We start from the raw sequence: 24,090 nt of genomic DNA on the forward strand, positions 1-24,090 counted from the left end.
ATTAAATTTCAAAAATTTTCAGAGAATCTGGCTGAGAGGCCTCCAGAAAGAGGTGTGGGTTGCATGTTCCAATGTAATGATGCTGTCTTCACTAAAGTTAAAGAGGACAAAAAACACTTGCTTTTGGGATGGAATGGATTCCTTCCTGATTTCTTATTTTCTTTTTTCATCTGCTTCTTTCTTCAATGAAATATTGCCTCTTGATAGCAAGAATAGTAAGGAAAAAAATGAATATTTTAGTAAAAGAAATTTCCCCACAATCCCCCAAAATTGCCAGAGAACAAAATTCTAAAGAGATATAAATGACATATGAAAGAAAATCTGCATGAATCTCTTGGTTTTACCGTATGTCTGAATTCAAAGGGAAGAATTATTAAATTTGCTGATTTTAATTTCTGTTTATGAAATAGTATCATAGAAAGGAGTTATATTTCCTTTGTTTTTAATTCCCTGTTTCCAAGTGGGAATATATTCAGAAACAGCAGAGAAAACATTAAACTTTACTAATGAAAATATGATGGAATAGTTTGATTACAGCAGAATAGGAAAATGAAAGCTATTTCCAAAGATTTGTTTAAAACATGTCCTTAGATATCATCTTTTTGTTTTTGGTAAATATTTTACAGTCTTTTGTTGTCTGTGTGATGCTCTGTAGTAAAGAAAAAAGAAGATTCTAAATCCTCAGAAGATAATTTCTACTTAACAAACATCACTTTCAAATTATGAAACTAATTTTTCCTGAAGAATATCTTCAGATTCAGAAAGCATTTTCTCCACACACTTGCAGTCAGAATAGCATCTTATTTTTCAAAACAGGAAATATGTAAATATGTGTTATTGCAAACAATTTTAAATAATTCTAACCAATTCTAACAAATATTTCTATAAATAGTCTTTAACAATCTTTAAACAGACTTCAACAGAATTGCACTATGGTGCAAAATGCCTTTCCTAAAAACAAAAAGTATCATAAAATGCAACTTAAAGAATTTGTTTATATTCATCATGTAATTTAGGAAGTAAGTTGCTTTATAAGAGGAAAATGTTTTACAAATTGTTTTTTTCATCATTTGGCATGTGTTTATAATCCACTTATTTAACTGCTCAACATAAGTCAATACAAGCTAAAGAATGCAATAATTATCTTTTACTTGAAGTACTGCAAAAATATGTTCAATACTCACATGAAACCAACAGCTGAGAATTCTATTTCTGGATTTGTTATTGATTTCCTGCATGTTTTTGCATGAATAATGCTTCTGTTCTGCAGAGTGCAGCCCTGCTACTTACATGCTCCTTACCTGCTTACATTGACTATTTGTGAAATTAAAGGTCTAGTCTTTCTAACTTTTGAAAACTGTAAAAGATATAAATTCTGTCACTTGGAGTATTTTATTTTATGTAATGTAAAACAGTACTCAAAGACAACATGATGACCTTAAGAAGTATCCAGCAAGTAGTGGATTTGGAAGTGTGAACATATCAGCATGGATGACATAGACAATACTAAATGTAGCAGTAGTAATATTCAGAATTTCAACATATCCATGTCTTTGCGTTCAAGAATTTTCAGACTCCTGAAATTTCCATATAAAGAAATAGTGCTTTCCTAACTGACTTAATTCCAGTGAAAATAATTAGTCAAATTATAATTACTGCCACACAAACTTTGATTCCATGCAAGGAAAATATTATGTTTTCAGTCAGTCACCAAGCTGATGTGACAACTCATACAATAAAAGGCAACTTATTTAAAATTGAAAAAAAAAAAAAAAGAAGTGCCATTAGACATTAATACTATTATATCACTCAGAAAAGAGTTAGGAAACAAACTTGGATAAAAATTATTTATCATAAGGTATCAGTGGTCTAATCTTAGAAAACAGTCAGTTTATTCATTTAGACTATGGAAGTTTTCTCACAGGCCTCAGAAGAATGTGTGTGGATTGTAGCTGAGTTAATCCAGAGGAAATGAAATCTTTAATCTTAAATGATTATAATGTTCCTTTTTGCTTTGTAGCCCCTAATACTAGGAGACAGAGGAGGTAGTTACGGCCTAGCTGATAGACATATGTTGTAGCAAAGCTCATTAGTTCTGTTGTCATTAGCAGAACAGTTTATTACTTAGGGGTTGATTTGCGGAGAGAGAAAAGCTGCAAGAAAATTACTGAATGTTGTGTTGCATTTTGTATGACTTGAAACTTCTTTCACATATGATTGGGCATCTGGCTGATGGTTTCTAGGAGCTATTGGGCTATCCCAGCAGTTCCAAAATAAATGTCACTACTCAGTCTGTAAGTTGCATCCCTGTTATAACAGAAGAGAGTATTTGCAGGAGTAGGACACAGTCCAGGTTTCTGTGCAGCTCTTTTCCTTAGGAAGAACTTCTGGTCTTTACTCCAGGCTGGCTGAAAGACTGCAAATATCTTCCCTTGCTCTGGTCAGCCCAGGGAGTGCAGAAGAATTCATTCATTTCCATTTGAGGAAAAGGAAGGCTGTGGCATTGTGATGCAAAAAACCTCACTATGAAACTTCAGAAAGGCATCATAATTTAACTAGAATTAACTGCAATATACTGATCTGCTGCTACTGCCTTATGCTCAGATTTGTATAGTATACCCATATCATGTTGCAATGGATAGTGCAGTTTGCCTTGACTATCTTGGAAGAAGACACCAAATGATAATTGCAACTATCTGTTAGTTGGGCCATATTGTCTAATAATTTTTATAGCCAAGTTTTTGGGATCAGGACGTGAGTTTGAATATTTGTTGTTATTTAAGGATTGTTCTGTTAGGAGGATGAAGTCATTTGGTTTTCCAGGCATACTAGAGGCATTGCCTATAAAACTGGAGAGAACAAATTTTCTGTCTCACAAACATGCTGAAGTGTTCTGAGAATAAGTGCCCAGTGCATGTTTGGGGACTGGCCTTGATGCTACATGGTTAGTATGCTAATATTTCAAATTAAGATTTAAAATTAGCAATGTGGCAGCAGTTTCACAGTGTGTCTGTATCATCTTTGTATGACGTCAAACTAGAAAAGCGTACCATAGTTTTGCCAAGTGAAAAAATGTGAGTGCTTGTGCTTGTGTCACTGTGTTGGTTGGTTTGGTACCTCCATTGTCTTTTACCTTCACAGAAAAAGTAAAGGGATAGTACGCACAAGGAAAGTAATCAATAGTAAATTGAATGTTATTGACTGTACAAGCTACCAACTCACAGTCATCAGCAAAAAGAAGCTCGCTGATGAAGAAATCAGCCATATGTGTGTACAGACTGAACAATTTGCATCAGTAAGAAACTGAATAAACATAGCTCTGCCAGTGGCACAAAGTGCTTCCCCCTGCACAACAGAAAGGAGATGTAAAGACGTATGGAAACTATTTATGATATTAAAAGGATCTTGCCATTTCCACCTATCTAACCATCATCTTATTAGAGAGACTTAGATAAGTCAGAAAGAAAATTTGCAAGGCATTCATGGGGCTGCAAAAGCTTCAAGAGTCCCTTATAATTCACATTATCAAAAGCTTTAATTAGGTCAATGGTCAGCAAGCAAAGACTGTAACTTGAACTGATTTTTGAAGTGGATCTTGTGTATAGTGTTACTTTCTTAATAACTCCATGTGGAAGTTTTGGGAAGACAGATTACACAAAACAGTTTCAGTTGTTCAGTTTAGGTATGCTAGGATTTTCCTAGCATCAGAGAAGAGAAATGCCAGGATAATTTTCACAGTTTGCATCATGATTTTTTGTAATAGATATTGTTGGTGTCTTTGAATTGCTGTGAAATTGCCTTCTGCTTTTATATAATGTGAGAAGACCACGTGGTGTTCGTGCTGCTTTTTCAAATGTAATTTGCCATCATGTCTTTTCCAGGCCTGTATTGTACAAAGTCACCGAGTGTGCTGTTTCAATGTCAAGACTTGGTAAAAGAAATAACATTTTTGACTGAAAAATTTGACAAGTCATCTTTGCTTTTTCAGTACGGGAGACTATAAATTTCAGTCTCTGACAAATTTCTGTCATTCTCAGAACTGTGACTAAGGATTTTTTATTCTACACTTCATACTGCTGAAGTATTGTATTAAGTTTGTTGAGCTTACACGGTGTAATGGGTGAAAAGATATGTGGGCTGTCACTCTCTTACCTATGCAAGAAGTGTATAATACAGGTACAGAAACTGCATTGAGTAGGCTGATATTGACAAATACATGTTGAGTTTTGAGCTCTTTTATCTAGTAAATGGTATTGATTTCTCTGGATTCAATGCTACTCCAGAGTGCTTTTAGGAGTGATGATGGTTTTATGTTAATTTAAAGTGTGTTTATACCATTTTGTGACTACATTCTGTGTTAATGGACACCTGCTTCCATCATGTCCAATACAGTCTTGGGCATCTGTTCTATATGTAATTTGTGCTGCTATCAAATCTCATTACCTGCAACTGCTGGTTTTCTGTTTGAGTTTTCAGCTGACAATCCAAAATTCATGGCAATGCTTGAAGACAGAGGTATAGTTTCTGAAAATTGACGAGAGCTCAGGATAAGTTAGAGGAATTGGAGGGGAAAATAAAAGCAAGCAGTGTACTGGTTTTTAGACTGAGGAAATAGTCTGATTTTTTTTTTTACCACAATTACATAACTATTTGAACAAAAACAGAAAGATCATCTTATGAAGTCTCCAGATACAAAACAAAATGTAATTTTAATTCAGGCTGAAACAAACAAAATAAACAGAGTATATCTGGCACAACTTAAAAATATGTTTCATACATATATGTTGAATGAAATAATAAACAGTCCAAAACCAAGTGATTAATAATGAATTTTTTAAAGTTTTTCTAGAACAAGTGTAAAGCTGTTGTAAAGCTTTTCTAACATCAGTTTGACAAATACAAATTCATTTATGGTTTATATCAGACTTGTCTGATCTGTATAATTTTTCCCCAAAACGGTGTGAAGCAATTTGTCCATCTCTGTGCACCTTCAACAGAAGGAAATTGAAGCAGTCTTTCAATCCTGTTACTGTATTTCTGGTGAGTTACTGATGATGTCCCTCCCAGATGCAGTAGAGTAACACACTACGACAATAATATGTAGATAAAATACAGTACAGAAACTGGCACTCTGCAAGTCATGGATAATCTGCGTGTGCACATCGTATTTAAATTACATCCTAACACCTTTTTGTACAATATCCTTTCTATTGAAACAACAAATTAAAGGCATAGGTTAACTTGGCATTATCTCCAGAGTTCTCAGTCCTCTGTTAACCTACTCATCATATTTTTTATCATTTCCATTTCCCACTTTTATTCTTTTAAATTCTTTCTGCAAACAAAACATCCTCACTGAGAATCAGTCTCCCTTTCTTCTTCCCTTTCTCCTTTTACATTCCTCTTTTTTTCTCTCCTTCTCCTCCTCCTTCTCAGTTTTCTTCTCCGTTCTTTCTTTGTCATTTTTAGTGGAATTAAGAAATTATATAGACAAAATCTCAGAGACACTGACCAGTAAGATTTTTTTTTAAAGGAAAGCAGAGGAAAAGCACCAGGCAAAGAAATAGCAGAACATTGTTTGGTGAAATTCAGAGTATACAGTTGTTATAATAAGCTGCTGTTATTATCAGGAGAAATAAGGACCATGCCTAGCTCATGCCTAGCTATCAAGTGGGATTACACTTCTGCAACATACCTGAAATGATAACATAATATACAAATCAGACATAAAATAACATTCATTTTGATGCTTTTCATATTAGTATGGGTTTAAATGACTGAGATATGACCATGTAAGTCAGCAGTTCTCAAACTGTGTGCTGTGGTCCATAGGAAGCCTCTTTAGCATTTAGTGCTGTTGTCCACCTGCCCTCCTCCAATCCTAACATGAAGATAGATGAAATACATTACATACTTTTCCAATAATACTGTACCAGAATTTTGCCAGCTCTTATATTTATTGTATTGTCCAGCTCTTGGTTGAACTGATTTGGCATATATTGTTAGTAATGGTAAGAAAGCAAGAGAGGAACATTTTATTAAGAAAAACTTTTTTGAGGCAGTTTGTAAACTTTCTGAGCGGGGTCACTGTCACCACAGCAACCGCAGGAGCTGAACTTCACTCTTTGTCTTTAGACTCTTTGACTTTCATAAAAATTGCAGCTTGTGGTTCTGCCAGGACACACCAGCCTGAGCACATGCCTTCTTCTGTGTTTCATGCTACTGCCACTTAGAAAGCATTATTTTGGAGCTCTGTATGGTTATCTTTTCTCCTTCTCTTTCAATGGGGGCAGTTTTGTCTGTTGTCTTTGCTTCTTTCCTCTGCCCTCTTGTTGGGAGAGTAGAGGCAGTGACAGTAGCACAATGAAGTGCTTGGCTGTGCCTGCAGCAATTAGCTGCTCAAATAGTTGCTTCTCTTCCCTAGAGAAAAGCCACTAAAGCAGATGAAAGCATCCTGTGGGCTGGACTTGATCCATGGACTACCTGTAGAACTTGCAGAACTCATTAGCATCTCCTCTATTGCTTATAGTCTGCTAGGTGTAAAGGTATATTTAATTTAATTTTAAATGTTATATTCCTGTAATGAGACAGAGTGTGTTTCATAAGGACATTAGTTGCAATATATAGAGCAGTTTTGTCAGGGTAAAATGATGTACATCTTGGACATAAAGTGCTTGCTAGAGGGCTTAGTGGCATAAATATTTCTACTGCTAGGGAAAGCTGTAAGAAAGTCCACCAGTAAAAATCGAAGCTTATGCTAAGTAAGATCTTAAACAAGTCTGTATTCAAAAATAATAAAGTTTCATGATTTAATTTACAAATTGCAAAGAAAGCAAGGGCATCATGTTTATGTAAAGATTCTACTTACCTATGTTTTATTTTTTCTGAAGACTGAAAGGCCGAATTCTAAGAACTTCAGTGAAAGTTATGTGCAGGCTTCTGGAAGAATTATACTACAGGATAGTAGTTAACTACCTTCTAAGGTGTTACAAAAGATAGTGTAGGGTTAAATGTTCAGCTTGTAGCTGTAACATTTAAACTTGAGCTTGGGAAATTTAAATTCAATAAACATCCTTGCTATGTTCTTTTCAGAAAACAAGCCTCATGCATTTTTATGTGCTTCTGTATTATTTAATATGCTACACCTTACTTAGATTTAGTCAGAGTTCTGAAAGAAAATAAAAAATACAACTGGGATAGCTTTTAGATGTACTCTGCCAAATATTATTTTGCCCAGGTCATGTGTAGGGTGCTATCATTAGTGTTCTGTGCTAGAAATGTTACTGTTGTTTGAATTTTTTTTTTTTAGTTGTTTTGTGCCCTTTGTTATGACCTTGGGCCTCAATCAGCTCATTAAAAATTAAATTGCTAATTATAACCTGCCTTTGTTTTCCACTTTGATCAGAAAGCACAATAGGTTCCTTAAGTGGATTTACCCATAAAATATTCTGGTAATGAGAACAGAAAAAGCAAGTTTAATAACTTTAACATCAAAACAAAAGCTACAGAAATTCCACCAGAGGATAATAACAAAAATTTTTTCTAACAAAAAGATAAAACTCCTTGAAATACCAAAAATTCCATTTTCTAGCTTATTAAATTAACATCTTTAGCAATTTGAAGTAGGTATAATTTCCACTGCTTCTTCCATGGCTAATGCTCCTCTTCCATCAGCCTGAACATTACATTTAATTTGTGCTGCAATAACTTGAATTCAAAGGAGGAGTTAAAACTGTTTAAAAATCATAGAGAAAATTTGCTGAATGCTGTTAATTGCCCATGTTTTAACTGTTTTGCAGTTTTACTGTGTTCACTCATTACTTGCTACGCAGGAATACTTAGAGATTTTAGCTCATAGGCATTTCCTCACACAAAGATTTGGGAATGGGTGGTGGTAGAAACATAACATAAAAATATTTGTAATGTGAAAGCACAAATTCACTTAGTCTAATCTCCTGTTTCTCACAGGATCTAGGGGAAAGTATGAGAGCAGGAAAAAAATATATTGATACTTGTCCAGCATCTTAAGTGAGCTTTCTGTGACCTTTGGCGCCAGTGATCTTTCTCTTTCCTATACAGACAACAATGATCTTAAAACAGAACATTCCCATGTAAACATGAGTGTTTGATTTTTGTTTTTATTATTCTCTTTTCATTAGTCTTCTTTTGATTTCTTTTATTATTCCCTTTTCATTAGTCTCCATTTCCAAAGGTTTCACTCATTCTGAAATGAGATCAAATCCCTGCAATTGAATGACCAACTGCAAACCATGGAGGATGAATAGTTCAGCTATGGTTCTAAGTTATGAAAACACGCAGGAAATGCTTGTAGTAAGAGGTGGAAAATAATTCATAATGGACAGAATTAATTTACAAGTACTATAAAAACCAAGAACCAGTCTTTCAAATGTAATTTTCACTTACTTAGTTCTTAACGAATAAGGATCCAAAACAAATAATTGAGAATAACTTTGGGAAGGAACATGAAATTAATTTGTTCATACTAGTGAGCTAGCTTCTGAAAATTGAATTAAAATTAAACTTAGTACTTCTTTTAAATAAATACAGAAAGATGAAACATTTATTTTAGTATTTCGTCATAACATTATAGCTATCAAGCAAGGGTTGGCAAGCGTAATACAGGGTTTTCAAGCCTGGACTACCACACCTTGAGAAAATAAAGGAGCTTCAAAGATTGACTCCCTCAAGAGAGGTCTTGAAATGAGATAGAGAAAGTAAATGGTGACTTGTCAACTCCAAATAAAATCCCTGTGCATGACCACATGTAGCAAAGGGCTGGAAAGAGATATTTTACTGCTCTTATAACTCACTTGTTTTTCAGTCAAGAAGGGAGTAAGATCTTTCTTTTTTTAATCACATTTGCATAGTCATAATTTTTTTTTGGTAAGAATATAATAAGCACAGATTGAAGATATAAATTAAAAGGCAATAATTTTCAAGAAGTTTACTGCTCTATATTGTTTTCAGATTTTTGGGGAATGTTAAAGGTGAGAATCAGTGTACTGTCATTCCGATCTCCTGAGTTGAGAACTTTATAAGAAAAGTTCAAGAAAGAAGAAAAATACTTTGCACATCCATTTGTCCTTCTTGTAAATCTCCTCATAACCATCTGGAAAATGATTGAAAAGTTATTATTTGCTTTAAAGTATATTGTATTATAAAGGGGCTTTTCATGATAGATTGTATAATAAAGAGTCTTTTTATAAACAACTTATAAGTTCAAGAAATTATTTAGGTTGAAAAATAAAGCTGCCTTGTGGATGGAGTGCATTAAGAGTCATCAGCACATTTTGAGAGCTCTGAAACTGTCTCTGGATATTAATACTTGGCTAAATTATTCAGTTTTGCAATCTGCTGTTCATATATATATTTAAATGAAGACATTTTCCTTGGAAAATCACAGTGGCCTAAATTGATCTCTGATTTCTGTAAATAGCTTGAATGTATTTCTCCACACGATGTGTACACTGTATGCAGAATAATTTTTATAATAAATATATTAGAAGCTTTCATGTGTACAAATATGAAGAATTGCAAGGCTTTTTATATGTTCATATTATTTATGGTCACGATCTGTTTTATGAGTTATTTTCTATATGACATTGATTATGAACGTGCTAGGATTTTTCAGTCTTGGGATGAATGTTGTATTAAATAATTACTGTTCAGAACAATATGCTGATACAAGTCAATGATTTGAAATAAACTTTGATCCATCATTAAAAAACTGCACTTCATACATATTTTATCTAATGTAATGTTTTTAACCGTGTTCTGTATTCATTGTGAGTAGATCACTCCTTAAGGAAAAATTATTCTGTTCTCAAACTCTCCAGCCACTGCTATTCAAAAGTTATTAGACTAGTTTTAAAATTAGGAAACAATATCAGTAACCTAAGCATAAGAAGAAACAATAAGCAAAAACCTGTTAAAATCCAGATGGTTCAAAACTAAGATATGAATGTGAATATATAATAAAATTGATAGACGTGTACACATACACATTCATATATGTACACATCCAAAGCTATATATATGTACATATACATGTATGCTTGTACACACAAAGTAGAGATATGCTTTAAAAGCATAAACAAATGAATAAAGGACATATATATTTTAAAATTTGAAAATATGGGATAATTCTAAAGAATCTGAAGTATTTTCTCTGTGTATCTAAAAGAAACCTTTCCTTCCTTTTCATGGGAAATATCTAGAACCCCTTTAAGGTGTGGTCCATATATTCAATAACTTACAATAAGTGTGGTGCTTTGTTGACTACGTTGGCTTTTCTTCTCATTGTTTATGTTTTGTATATAAAACTAAAGGTTTTTTGATATATTTCAAAGAATTAGCAGTATCTGCCAGTACTTGGATTGATTGCTTCTCACACAGAACTTGGGTTAACTTCCAGTAAAATAAAACACTTCATAATGTCTTTGTTTCAGCTGACATTAAGGTATATGCTCGCATGTAAGCGTGTATTCAGTCCATCCCAAATAAAACAGTGTAACTTATATTTAGTATCTGCAAAGCTTCTTTTGCTCAGGTATTTCCAGCTTTCTCATTATCTTCAGTTATGCAATGGTTAGACCTATACATTTAATTTAGCAGGAAAAAAATACAAATTACAAGTTCAAAAGTATTTAGTTCCTAGTTAATGCCTAGTGTGATTAAATAAGCTTCTGGTCTGACTTTAGAAAAGTCATATTACCTTCATTACACAATTTGTTAGCCAATCAGCTGTTTCACCTCCCTCCCCATCCCTCATCTTACAGAAGACTGAAATTGGTTTATTTCTTTTCATCTAGGAAGAGGAAGTAATCTAAAATTCTGTCCTGGTAAAACAGAACTACTCTTTTGGTGTGAGGTTTGTACTTCATTATTTTTGAGATAAGCCTTTGAAAATTCTTTCTGCAGGTAGAATACCTTCACTTGACAGAGATAACATGCATTTCTAGTGTATCAGGTTGTTCTGAAAATACAAGTGGTTTGAAGTAACATCAGGGAAAGATTTGGTCTATTGAGTCAAATCAATTCCTGATTACTTTTCTTCTTGTGGAGACTACCCTGTTGTGTTGAAATATGTCCCTGCAATGCCATTCTGATTATCAACACACTGAAGAACCACTGGCTTGTTAAAGGGCGGATAGCTGAAGGACTGATAACTTTTTGCTCTTTCTCTTCTTCCATCTACCATCCTAATAATTGCCATTAAGCATCAGGACTCTGTATATGGAAGTGCCTTTATTATAGAAGCAACAATAGTTGCTTTCAGCTATTCTAACATCTGAAACTGGGGTTCACAGTTGTCTGACTTTACTATGATTGTTATCTAGATTGTTGTGCTTTTCTAAGTTGTTTCCTCTGCTCCTTTCTCCCCATTATGACACTTTTATTCTGAATCTCCAGTGAGGCTGTGTGACTTTCTGCCATTCCTATTGCTTACAGAAAACATAAACATAACTACAGCTTTCAGCTTTCCCCATTATCCTCAAAATCATACAACAGAAATTAATGTTTAGTGGGTTTTTGCCATGTGCTTTATGTGTTATTTTTAAGCTTATCTATAATCACTGTCTACACTTTGTGGTAAAATATATCCAGAAAGAGACTGCATGTTTAAAAGACAACCCCCATCATTCAGTAGAATCAAAATACCCTTTGGCAGAAAATAGTAGATTATACGTGATTCGTATATGACATTGTACTGGATGGATTAGAATGAGAGCCTTTAAATGTGACACAAAAAATGTTGATAGCTAAGGTACCAGAAAGCACAATTTTTATTTTTTTTTTTTTTTAATAAGAAAAATATTGCCTTTGTTACTTTTCAAGGTCAAAAACTTTTCAAGTGACCTCTAAGGAAAAAACCATTAGAAGAGATTTAGGTTCTTGGAAAGACTTTCTCTCATTTTAGGAAGAAAATGTCACTTGGAGTCAGAAGCAGAACGTGGGTTCTTTTTCAGTGCAATTACTTAATCAGTGCTTCTGAAGATTAGCCTGAAATACTGCATAACTGAACAAAGCTCATTTTTCCTCACAAAAACAGAGCTCCATTAATTTAAACTTTAGCTACAATGCAGTGCTTTGCAGTATCTAATTTCAATCAGTAAGAATCTTAATATAATAAAAAAAAATGTTGTAAATTAGATCTGAAAATGCATCATTGTCAAAGAACATATTCTCAAGTTCATGTTTCTAGTCACATTATTTTATCTTTGGTAATATTTTTGGTATGTCTCTCATTTATTCAGAAATTAAGATGTTTGCTTTCCTTGGTGCCATTTCACTTAACAGTTCAGATGATTTCTTATTCAATTTAAATGAAGAAAAAGACTTTTCAAAGCGTAAAACTGGTTTTTGCAGCTTTTTTTTATTTTATTTTTTTAAATACAAAAAGATTGTGGAGTTGAAAGCTGATATTTCTCAAATAGTAAACCTCACTGAGCTTTTTATATTTTTGCGAGGTACCAAAAGTTATATTCTGTGTAATAGAACTAGCCAATTATTTTGTAAATGCACGTTTAACTATGAAAAATTACTAATGTTGTTCACAGTGTGATATAAATGCCTGCCAATAGACTTCTGCCCTTCAATTTTTTATGGCCTTAAAGGGTAGTGATAACAAAATTTTGTTGAGTGATCTGCATTTTTTCCTAGTCACATACACATGTGTTTCAGAGTCACCGAAAAAGAATCAATAGAAAATCTGAAGTTTTAAGTGTAATGGCAGAGGAATCTTGAAACACCCTATTGTTTTATGTCTTACCAAGTTTCCCAAAATTTTGCAGGATAATGCAGGAAAATCTTGTTTGAAAAATGCAGGGCTATTCTTTTTGTTGTTCACTGATCGGTTTTCCACTTGACAAATTATTTGACAAATTATGACTATATTCTTTTTTCATTTTGTATTAGCCTCCACATGGTTGGGTCTATCCACTGGAACACAAAATATGCTGAAGATATTTTTAGTCTTCCCTAGAATTTTTCCTTATAGGTTGCTGCTTTAAGGTACATCTTTTAGGTTGGTAAGCATTTTTGTCATAGTTCATACATAATTGTGTTTATGTATTTTAGTAATAAAAGAAATATAGAGGTTTTTTTTACTCTGACCTACTACTTGGTTTACACTAATAGTTAAAGCAAAATATTATTTTCCATTTAAGAACTATATTGATAGAAGGATGATTGTAAAGTGGGGAAATGGGAACTTATTACTTCGTTATCCACAAAGTATATTTGTCTCAACTTATATTAGGTACTACAAATAAGCCATGTAAGACAAGCAATCCTAATCCATGTAATGACATGTTAAAAAATAAATTATGTTAATAGGCCTTAAAAATGCATTGATAAATGTATTTCCCCAAAGCGTTTGCATACTAGATGTTGTTCACCTAATGTAGAATTCACAGAGCTAGTTGGAAACAGTTTTCCTTCCCCTTTCTCTTTTCCTCCTTTCCTCTTTCTCTTTCCTGTCCCCTATGCTTGATAAGGCACTGATTTCTAATTTTCTTTTTGTGAAATCCCCTCAGGCTAGTTCTAATTCTGGAAGAAATTAAAAGCTTGAAATCAGATAGAGAACGGATTTGCTTACAATTTAACCTGTGTTAAAAGTTGTTGGCACATGAGACAGAGCTGGTGAGATTTTTCTCCTTCATTTCCTGTGAATAGAGACAGCATTTGTTACTATGAGCACAGACAATTTCCTAAGATCCTGAGTTCAATGAGGTCACATATTGAAAGCTTCTGAGCACTTAATGGAACTTTATGTCAACCTCTAGATTGTCTAGCTTCAGTAATGGAGTGGCTAAAAAGTTGGTATTAACTTCCACACCTAAATATCCCTCACTACCAGATAAGGACCTCTGAATCTGACAAACATTAGCAGTACTTTTCAAACAAAGTCTTTCAGTCCAATAAGACCACTACTGGTCATTTAATTGTGGTTTTGGATAAGAAAACTCATTATATAATGGGATTAATCACATTATTGCTATCTTTTTTAAATAGAATAAAACACTCCAATGAGTAAGTTTTTATAATGAATAATCATTAAAAATATTTGAAGACATAATAGATATTTATCTATTACTCTATTCTTCCCTGCATTATTATTACATTATTATGTGTCCCTACATAACATATAATAAATGATGCAACTGTTGTCCACAGTCTCTACTTGAGTGGTTTACTCTGTCTCTGTGGAAAATTAGAAGAATGTACCTTTAAAAGAAATTCAAAGTTTGTCCGATATTTGTGTGCAAATATTCAAGAAAACAGAGGTAATGTATTTGCAAGCTTAGCATTCCCTAAATGTATTTTGGCCACAGAATTAGAGAAGATTTCTCATTCAGTGAATATAAACCCCTTCAAACACATACACTAAAGAGTAATATATCTTAAGTAATGGGAACAGGTTTTCCCAGGGAAAACCTTTGTGTTATAGGTGACTTTTGATGATATTTTTATTACATTTTCTTGAAAAAATGTGCCTTATGATGGTAATTTAAATACTAGAACAGCTGCTTTTCAGATGTAAAGAAGTATTATTATGACTGCAAAACAGTTTCTTAAAGTTTGCTTCTTTTTTTTTTTCATAGAAATCACAGACAAATACAATGAGTAGGGACATCAAGTGGCTATTCAGTCGAGTCTTCTTTCATTCTTCACCAAATCAAGGTCAGTCATACAAAATTCGTTCCTGACAGATGTCTGTCTTCCCTGCTTTGTTTGTTTATTTGTTTGCTTTAAATAGTGTTTTACATTCTTTCTACTTTACAGTTAGTGTACTCTAGTACTTTCTTGAAAGAGTCAGAACTAAATAAAAGTTTAATATCATAGTGTGCTGAAAAAATGCCTGCATGTCCACTCATTTTTCAGCTGTATAACTTAAATCTGATTTCATGTTCTCCTTAAAAACAGACATTAAAAAAATCCAGATATAGCATGATTTCAGCAGGTAAAGCATTTACAACAGAGGTGGTTATCTTTTAGTGGATAGTGCTTTTCTTTTACTTAGATGGAGTAGATTTTTGGCAAAATTCCCTAAGACGTCCCTGAAGTTGTGATTTAACTTGTAGGACCTGAGGCAAACAACATACTGAAATTCTTCACTTTTGTTGGTCTTTGTGGGAGTTAGAATGCTCCTGAAGGATAGGTCCATGCAAATATATACTGTATTTCCCACTTCTGTACCTCAGCTATTGAATGCTTTGAAATATGTAAGGTGGTGCATCTGTATTCATAAAAGAATTGGTCTAGGGTGCCTTACAGTTTAACTGAATTGGAACTAAGGTTACAAATTAAGATGGAAAAAGGAAAGTACCAAGCTCAAGTGCACTAATGTTCCCTTCTGTGGAGATAAGGCTCTATCCACTACAGAAAGAAATTCCCCTACTCATACGGTCTAGATGAGAAGGGACGCTAAACATATGGCAATAAGATCAGGAGTGACTAGAAATGAGTCAGAGTTCTCTTTACAAGAATATAAGTTGTAACCTTAAAAAAATTCCTAAGGTTCCAACTTTGTTTGTAATAGGTCTTGATAATGTCTTTCTAAACATATGGATGTTTTTAAGAATTTTTCCTTAAGGATCTATTTATATGAATTACTCCAATTGCACAAGATATTTCCTAAACATTCTTGAATCACTGGATTCATCTCCTCTTTTCTTGGTGGGATAATTTTCTCAATGAAAATTGCATCTGTCAAAAGGAAAAATGGAAAAATCAAACATTCTAATGGACTTTTATGTACCACACACATATTTTTTTAAAATAGCATGATATTTTTTTTATACTGCTGACTTTTCTGCCAGAAATTGTAACATATCTCCTTATAAACTGAAATTTCATAATTCAGTCTCTAAGATCAGCTGTTATGTACAGCAAAAAACCACATCTCTATTAGCTGAATAGAGTGAGAGTGCTGCAATTGCTACTCAGTAGAACACAAAACTCAGTGTTTGAAAGGGACATAAAAAGTCCCGTATTTCTCTGCAGGGATGGATTGTGCTCAGTACACATGAAACGTCCAAAGCAGCAAGTAAGAATGCATCATCAGTCTCTTACCATGAAGCACAGTAGACCAGGAAATGGGAGCATTTTTATCACTTCCAAATACAGAAGCAGTTTTAAAGAAGGTGTTATTACACCCTGAAATACTTAAATGTAAAGCTTTTATTCTGTGTTTAGCTGTCACCAGATCTAATGGAAATAGTCTTACTAGTAAATACAAAGGTCTACTGCTAAAAATAGTCAAAGCAGTCTGAACAAAGAGTTTTTTAAGCCTATTACTAGAGAGTCATTTCTCTGAAAGCAAAATCTTTAAGTAGTTTCTGTAGGTTTTATTATATGAATAAAAGTTAAATTCAGTATAGTGTACAGTACATTTTCATAGATTGATTTTTATGAATGAAATCATAATCATTTTCATTTGAATGAAATTTTAGATTCTCAGAGACTGAAAACAAAACAGCAATTGATTAAAAGCAATTATGCACATTTTTATTATTTAAGAAATTTACAGCTTTACTATTTGATGATCAAATGTGATATACTCTATGCTTATCTTCATTTGATATCTTGTGTATATATATGTACAGTTCACTTATATATAGTTCATTGACCAGATTGGATAAGGCTTTGAGCAACCTGGTGTAGTGGAAGGTGTCCCTGCAAATGACAGGGGATTTGGAACTAGTTATGATTAAAGCAGTATGGTAGACATAATCTGTAAGCAATATTATAGATGTCTTAGTAGTTTTAGGGGGCACAAATGCGTTGTTCTGAATCCCCCTGGAGAATTTGAAACATCAAGCTTTTGGCTTTGGTCTGTAAGAAACTTCACCCATTCGCTCAGTTTGGACTGTGTCTGAGGGTGGGCAGCTGAGATTTGGGCAGCAGAGTGCAATGCAGGCATTCTGCAAACACAAATGCAGGATCGTTCCTGTGCCAGGAACTGATGCAAATAATGTTCTGGGATGTAGACTGTCTCCATAGAACTGCTATTCCGAAAATTTCTTCACCACAAAAGAGGAAATAATTTATGCACATTTTAATGACAACAGGGGTACACTATTTTTATACATAATGACTTAAAACTCTGTTGAAGATGCCTTGTGTTACTAGAAGAAAAGAAATTCTATCCTTGCACTACCCTGTGACCTTGTGCTTACCATGTATGTAAAAAATCAATCAATAAATGAACTTAGTGTGGATTTCTGTAAGGAAACAAGATATTTGCTTAATAAATAAGGAAGATAAACCCCATTACACATAAATAACTAGTTTAATTTTTTTTTTTTTTTTAACTCCAATTATTTCTTGAGTCAGACTCAGGATTTTAGTGATTTGGATGTTTGGTGTTCTGGCAGCAGAGCTCTATATTTGTCAGTCCCATGTGGCCTAACATTCAGTGCATGAGGAAGAGGAATTCTGAAGCTGAGCCTGGAAGATTACTGCACAAATTAATAAGACTTGGTAATTTTTTTTTGTTTCTCGTTTTTAATGTGGAACACTAAGAAGCTTTTTTGCATCAGTCTTGCCCTTTTAATTTTGGCACTCTTTTACCTTTCTTTTGCCCATTTATATATAGTAATAAGATTTAACTCTATTTCTTTTTCCTGAGTGAATTAAGTCATAGCACCAGGTTTTCTCCTTACAACTTACCTACCAGATCTGAGAGAGAAAACTGACTGTGTCCAAATCTTTATGCAGTCAATGACTAGTAACTTAGTGCTGATCTTTGTATTCCAGGACTCTGTTTTTTCCACTTGACCACACTGTTTATGGATCCAGAGATATATAGGAGAGGTTTTAAGAGCTTTAGAGCCAGTTGATACTTAGTCTTCTGAGCAGAAACTGGACTGTCAGCTGAAGGCAATAGCCCTGAGGATTCTATGAAGGATTCACTCAGAGTTCTCAACAGCTTTAACTAGATTTTTTGTGCCCTGTGCCAGCTGATGCTGCTTTCATCCATTGCCTTCATTTCCCCTCCATACAGATAATTTACTTTAGTTTCATCCTTCACCTTCATCATTTATTCTCCTCTGCTTAACTTCTTCTTTTTTTCCTGAAATAGATTAATGCAAAAATAAACATATTAATGCTTTAATATGGTGTTATCGTGATGATTTAGCCATATGCTGGAGTCCCATTGTGAGCTCTGTTTTTATGTTAGCCCTGTATATGTGGTTTTGATTGTGAAATTTTCAAGTGCAACAGGAACAGTCTTTTAGTTGGTATTTGTACTGCATCATTCATGGGCATCCTGTACGTCAAATTCTAAATAATTTAGGAATGTAGATATTATGTGCAAATCTTTTATTATTAAACCTTGGAAAGCTGGTAATGCTTTCAGCTTAAGTGGGCTCATTATACTATAATAAAAGGATATATTATGAGGTCAAGGATTAAATGAAGTAGGGATACCAGCATAATGTTTGTAGCAAAATCTTTGATAGCAGAAGCATGTTATCACAATGTTTGTTTATCAACCAGGAGCAAAAAATATGCTTCAAAATAAGAAACGCTACTTAAGAACACTACCAGTTGTAGCTAGAATACTTGGAAAGTAATTGTTGGTATAGACAGAATTTTAATATGCTTTCTCAAACCTGCTTCTTGATAAGGGCTTCCTTTAGAGGGTTTGAGCTGAACTCCAAGTGTTTTTTTCCAACTATAATAGCAGTAGAAGATATTTAATTATTGTAAAAAATATTTAATTATTTTTATGTCTGAGTTTCTGAAGAATTGAAATTATCATGTTAAGCCCTCAAACTTGATCTGCCTTAAGCTTCAGTTCCCCTACCTGTTGTCTATATGCCTCAAATACATGATTTTGTTGACCTGAGTAGTATGCTGGTTATTAATAGGACAGTATTTCTTAAACATATAACACTTTTTAAACAAAAGATAAAATATGTTTCTGAAAAACAAAGTCAAATTTAAAGGGGTAACCTGAATAATCTTATATGGATGAAATCTGTCAAGATTTTGAGCAAACTTAGGTAAACTTCTTCCAGATAGATGTATTCCTTCTTACACATTAACTGTAAAGTCATGAACATTCCTTCTGTCTGCAGATAAAATCTCTCATCTGTGATTGACTTATCATTTAATTCACCAATATGCTCCTACATTGAGATAAAAGAATGAAATACAGGGTGTCAATCAGAAACAGAAAAGTGTTCCACTATAGTAATTTGGGAGCAGATCCCTTTTTGGCTAAATCCAGTGACATCAGTGTTAGTGAGCTAGCAATGAGTTAAATCCTTTTCATTTCAGTTGATTATTACCTTATATACAATATATGAAAAAATAGTATACATACACATAAAACAGGCTCAGTCTTCAAGATCTGTTTAATAAATTCAAACCTGTTTTTAAAATTGCTTGTAAAAAATAAGTAGGGAAAGAATTTAGTGGTGCTTAATCAGGGAAAAAAAAAGTGTTTATGAATACTTTCCCTCTAGAAACAGACACCGTGAATGCTACTCCACCAGAGACAGTGCACAAATCTGTTGAAGTGACACAAGTGTCTGCAAAACTCCCACATTTAGTCTTCCACTTCTTTCAGAAAAACAACATATGCTTCAGATGTTCCTCCAGTTATAGTTTGTCTTTATAGGTGACTTCTTTAGATATTTTGGTGGAATAAGATGCTTTGGGAAACTACTAATGTAATTGAACTGAAAACTTATCAAAACTCAGGTAGTCAAAACTCAGGTCTGCATTGTTTATATCATATGTTCCCTGGGCTCGCTTTCTTTGTGTTTGCTTTCATTTTTATTCTTATTCCTGCAGGCCAGCTGGGGATAAGGAGCAGGCTGGAAGAGTGTCTGTAGCAGAACTGATGGAGCTTAGACTCAACTGAAAACTTTCCATTGCTTCAAAACTTAAAAACAGGCCTCATGAACAGGGGGTCTGAATACAAAAATGCAAAGAGTTTATAAACTCTTATGAACACTTTCAAATACTCCTCCTAGTGTTACCCTCTAGGATAGTAATTGCAGTTTATTAGAGGGAACTGATTTACTTATTTGTATCAGGAGATAGAGTGGGATCAACAGAGCAAAGTATAATTCATTGAAGGTTAATCTATATATCAATTATTTAAGAGGTTTTTTTTCTCCACAGTACTTCTGTTGCATAAGGCAGTATGGGCCTTATTTCTATGTCAGAGCAACTGAGACAGAGGCATGCTTAGGGATATGTAGAAAGCTTGTGATTAGCAGTCCCAGGTTTTCAAACTCAGTTCAGCAGGTTAATCATTAAACTGTCTCACTGTCTTCCCCACTGATACATTTTTGGAATGTATTTTATCAGTCAATGATCACATTCCTGCTTAACAATAGAGAGCATATCAGGTGAAAACTATGAGTATTTAATTTCACATCAGTAAGTGGCATTACAGGAAAGAATCTCCTTCAGAAAGATAATGCTTGTTTATATCTACTGGAACTTTAGCAGATGGTTGACATCACTTTTGCTTGCTTTTTCAAATAATTATGTAGCTAGGTAATCACTATATAAATCAAAGAACAAACTAAACTGAAAGAAGATCTAAGGGATCCACATGTACTTAGTGCAATGAATCATCATTATGTGCTCTTTATAAAACCCCATCTGCTGTAAGGTTGCTAGTGTCAGCAAGTTTTATTACAAATACTACTTTTATAAAACACCTAATCCACTAGCTTCAGTATTAGTTCAAAGAATTATGGTATAGATGTGTATATTATGCACGTTATACAACTGAGAATATATTTACCAGGGCAGTAATACTATATTTGAATTCATCTTAACACAGAGCAGGCAGAACAATAATGTAAGCATCTATCTTCTGGTTCACAGGGCTGAACTGAGAACACAGGTGATACATTGCAGTTTACCAGTCATATAATTTCTGGGTGAATAAAATAATCCCTGTAAAAATTCAGTCTCTGTTAAAAAAAAAAAAAAAAAAAAAAAAGGTGGGAGAAAAAAAAAAGAACTTTAATCATCCAGGAAATATCTACTCAATTATATCTTCGTGGGTAAAGGGAGTATAACAGACATTATAATCTTAAATGTAAAGGAGACCTAAGACACATATCACCTTTCTAGTAAAACCCACTCAATTAAATAGTTTCTATGAGGTCCTGCCATTTAGTTTGAATGTTTTCTTTGACAGGAAAAAACACCTGATATACAGTTAATTATACTGACATATAAGTAATGATGAGGTAGAGATATTACTATCTCACTAAATTCCTCTGTTCAGAACAGGTGGATTTAAGTTTAAACTGCATTATTAGTTTAGCCAAATTTTGGAATTGGAGTGTCTACTGGCAATTTTTATGGCACAGTCACTGTTAAGAAACTGATGCTGACAATCAGCCTTTACAAGGTCTTGCTAAATACCTATCCCTTATCTTCTTATCCATTCCTAAATCTTTTCTCTTGGGAAAATTCCATTTCCACTTCAGTTTCCCAAACTTTACATTGTAGCCTCATGCATTCTGTTAGAACATAGCTCTCTTTTTGGATTAATAAATCAATTTTATATTTTACTTTATAGGTACCTTAATATTGTTTTGAGGCTACATGCCAAATCATGGCTAGGCTTCATGAACGAAGATTTGAGAAGGGCTCTAACCACGCTTGCTACAAGTACAGCGATGGCTAAAAAGGCCAATGCAAGGTAGACAAGTCCGGTTGCAGAAGGCACAGCAGAAAGACTCCCCAGGTGATATCAGACGAGACGCGATTCTTTCTGCGTTGTCTTTTCTCCTCAAGAGTGATCCTGCGTGTGTTCTCAAAAGCAGCAGCAGCGTTATAGATGGTGTGTCTCCAGGCCTCCCGATTGGAGGCCAGGGTAGACCAATGGTGGTGATCAATATGGCCAGGGCTGAGGGATTGTTTCAGGCAGTCCTTGTATCTCCTCTTCGGGGCTCCTCTCTTCCGGCAGCCAGTGGCAAGTTCCCCATAGAGCACAATCTTAGGGAGGCGGTAGTCCTGCATCCTGGAGACGTGCCCTGCCCAGCGCAGCTGTGTTCTCAGCAGCATGGCCTCAATGCTCGTGACTGCTGCCTGTTCAAGGACAGACGTGTTGGTCCCATAGTCAGTCCAGTGGATGTTTAGCATTGTACGGAGGCAGTGCTGATGGAAATGTTCTAAGAGATGCAAGTGGTGCCAGTAAATGACCCATGATTCAGACCCATATAAAAGAGTAGACAGTACAATGGCTCTGTAGTATGCCCAATAGTATCAATAGAAAAGAGGGTAGTTCTTTACATGTGTTAGGATCTATCAACTGCACCATATGTTATGCTGTGGAAAACTGAAAGAATGGTTAAGTTTTTGTACATTTCATAGAAGTTTCAGATGATAGAAGAGTAATAAATGCACAGCATTTCCACTCCTCTATGTAGGTTTGAATTTTGGAGTGATGTGTGCTTAACTTTTGCCATTATTGTACATATATGGTAGGCCTGTTTGTATAGGGCTTGCAGTTAAAAAAAAGTATTGGTTATTGTGGTGGCCTCTAAAAATCTGGAGAAATGATGATGCCCCATTGGTCCCCAAAGTTTAGAGCTACCAATTTATAAAACAGCTGATCCTCACCTGGTTGTGTTGACAATGTTCCATTAAAGAAACTTCTTCAACAGGAACTGGATGGCATTAACACACAACCATACTAAACTCTGCATCATTACAAGCCAACAGTTCTGGGAGAAATACTATTACAGTTATCTGAAATATAGTGAATGTCTTTCCTCCTAGGTGTTACACTTAGCTTACCACTAATGTGAGAAGCATCATGCTTATATTAAACATTATTCTTATACTATTTCTGCCCTCTCTATTAAAACCTAGAACTTTGTAGGCATTAGGGAGTTTTCTGTCTATATGATTTTCCATATCTATTGAATAAATTAGAGATCCAGATGCAAAATTTAGAGCTCATAAACATTAGATGGATTTCTGAGTGACAATCCCTGGAGGGCTTTAGGTCCATAAACTAATGAGACATACATATAGTGGAGTAGGGAAGGGTATTTTTATCTGTGATTTACAAACTAGTTCCAAACTTGTTCAGGTCATTAATGGAAAACTTCATCCATTTTCCTAACATCAGCATTACAAAATTTTGTAAGATAATTAGCATCTTTACAAACGAATACATTATGAACTGGAACTGTAAGGGAAACGTGATTTGGCATCATCTTTTAAAACTTTGGAGTCATAACATGAGTAAAATGGGTATAGCTTTCCAGTTATTATGATGAAAAGACTTACAATGGAAAGGGAATTGTATCTTCAAGTGTAGGGTGATGTGTGACGTGTGGCAACCCTGTTAGTGAAGGGAGAGGCATGTCACGAAAGCAATAATCATTCTGCTCTATGTCATGCCACAAGGTAGCAGTGTTGTGGTACAATCTTGATAATTTTCTGATGCAAGTCACTGAGCATAGGATCAGTTCTGCTTCTATCAAAATCAACAGAAGTTTTGCTATTGACTTCTGAGGACTGTTTCCAACACAACCAGTGAAACCTCACTTCAATAGTTTATGTGCAATGTACTGATAAATATCACAATCCCTACTACATAATATTTCATTATTGGTTAGACTTCTAATCAATGCAAAAAAGCATAATTTGATTTTTGTATTTCTTTGTTCTTGCTTTGTTCTAGTATTTTGAAAGTGAAAATTACTACAACAAAAAGTGGAAATGTGAAAAAAAGTGACTAACAGAGTAATTAAGGTAGCTTTTTATTCCATCAGTAGGAATTTGAGAATATCATTCAGACAAGCAGTTTTCAATATATGCTTTTTTTATCAACTATTTTTTCTATTGTTGAAGGCATATGTAATCAGGTATGAAGTTTTTTTTTAATTCTGAAGATCAAATATTGTGGAAGGTCAATGGTTGTCTGTTGAAAATTAAACATTAGTTCTAATTTATTTTTTTTAAATGGTTTGGGCTGAAAGGGGACCTTGAAGATCATCTAGTTCTAACCCTCCTGCCATGGACAGGGACACGTTCCACTAGACCAGGTTGCTCAGAGCTCCATCC

General features: G+C 34.1%; 1 long non-coding RNA gene across 1 annotated transcript in view; it reads left to right on the plus strand.

Annotated features, from left to right (window-relative positions):
- The window catches only part of LOC126651837 (uncharacterized), a 115,361-nt gene that overhangs the window by 16,835 nt on the left and 74,436 nt on the right, over positions 1 to 24,090 (plus strand). The window contains exon 2 of the long non-coding RNA XR_007631791.1: positions 14,628 to 14,706. This is a non-coding gene — a long non-coding RNA (uncharacterized LOC126651837). The remainder of the gene's footprint in view (positions 1 to 14,627; positions 14,707 to 24,090) is intronic.

This window comes from Myiozetetes cayanensis, unplaced genomic scaffold (genome assembly GCF_022539395.1).
Source record: "Myiozetetes cayanensis isolate MyiCay16 unplaced genomic scaffold, myiCay2020 scf7, whole genome shotgun sequence".
NCBI lineage: Eukaryota > Metazoa > Chordata > Aves > Passeriformes > Tyrannidae > Myiozetetes > Myiozetetes cayanensis.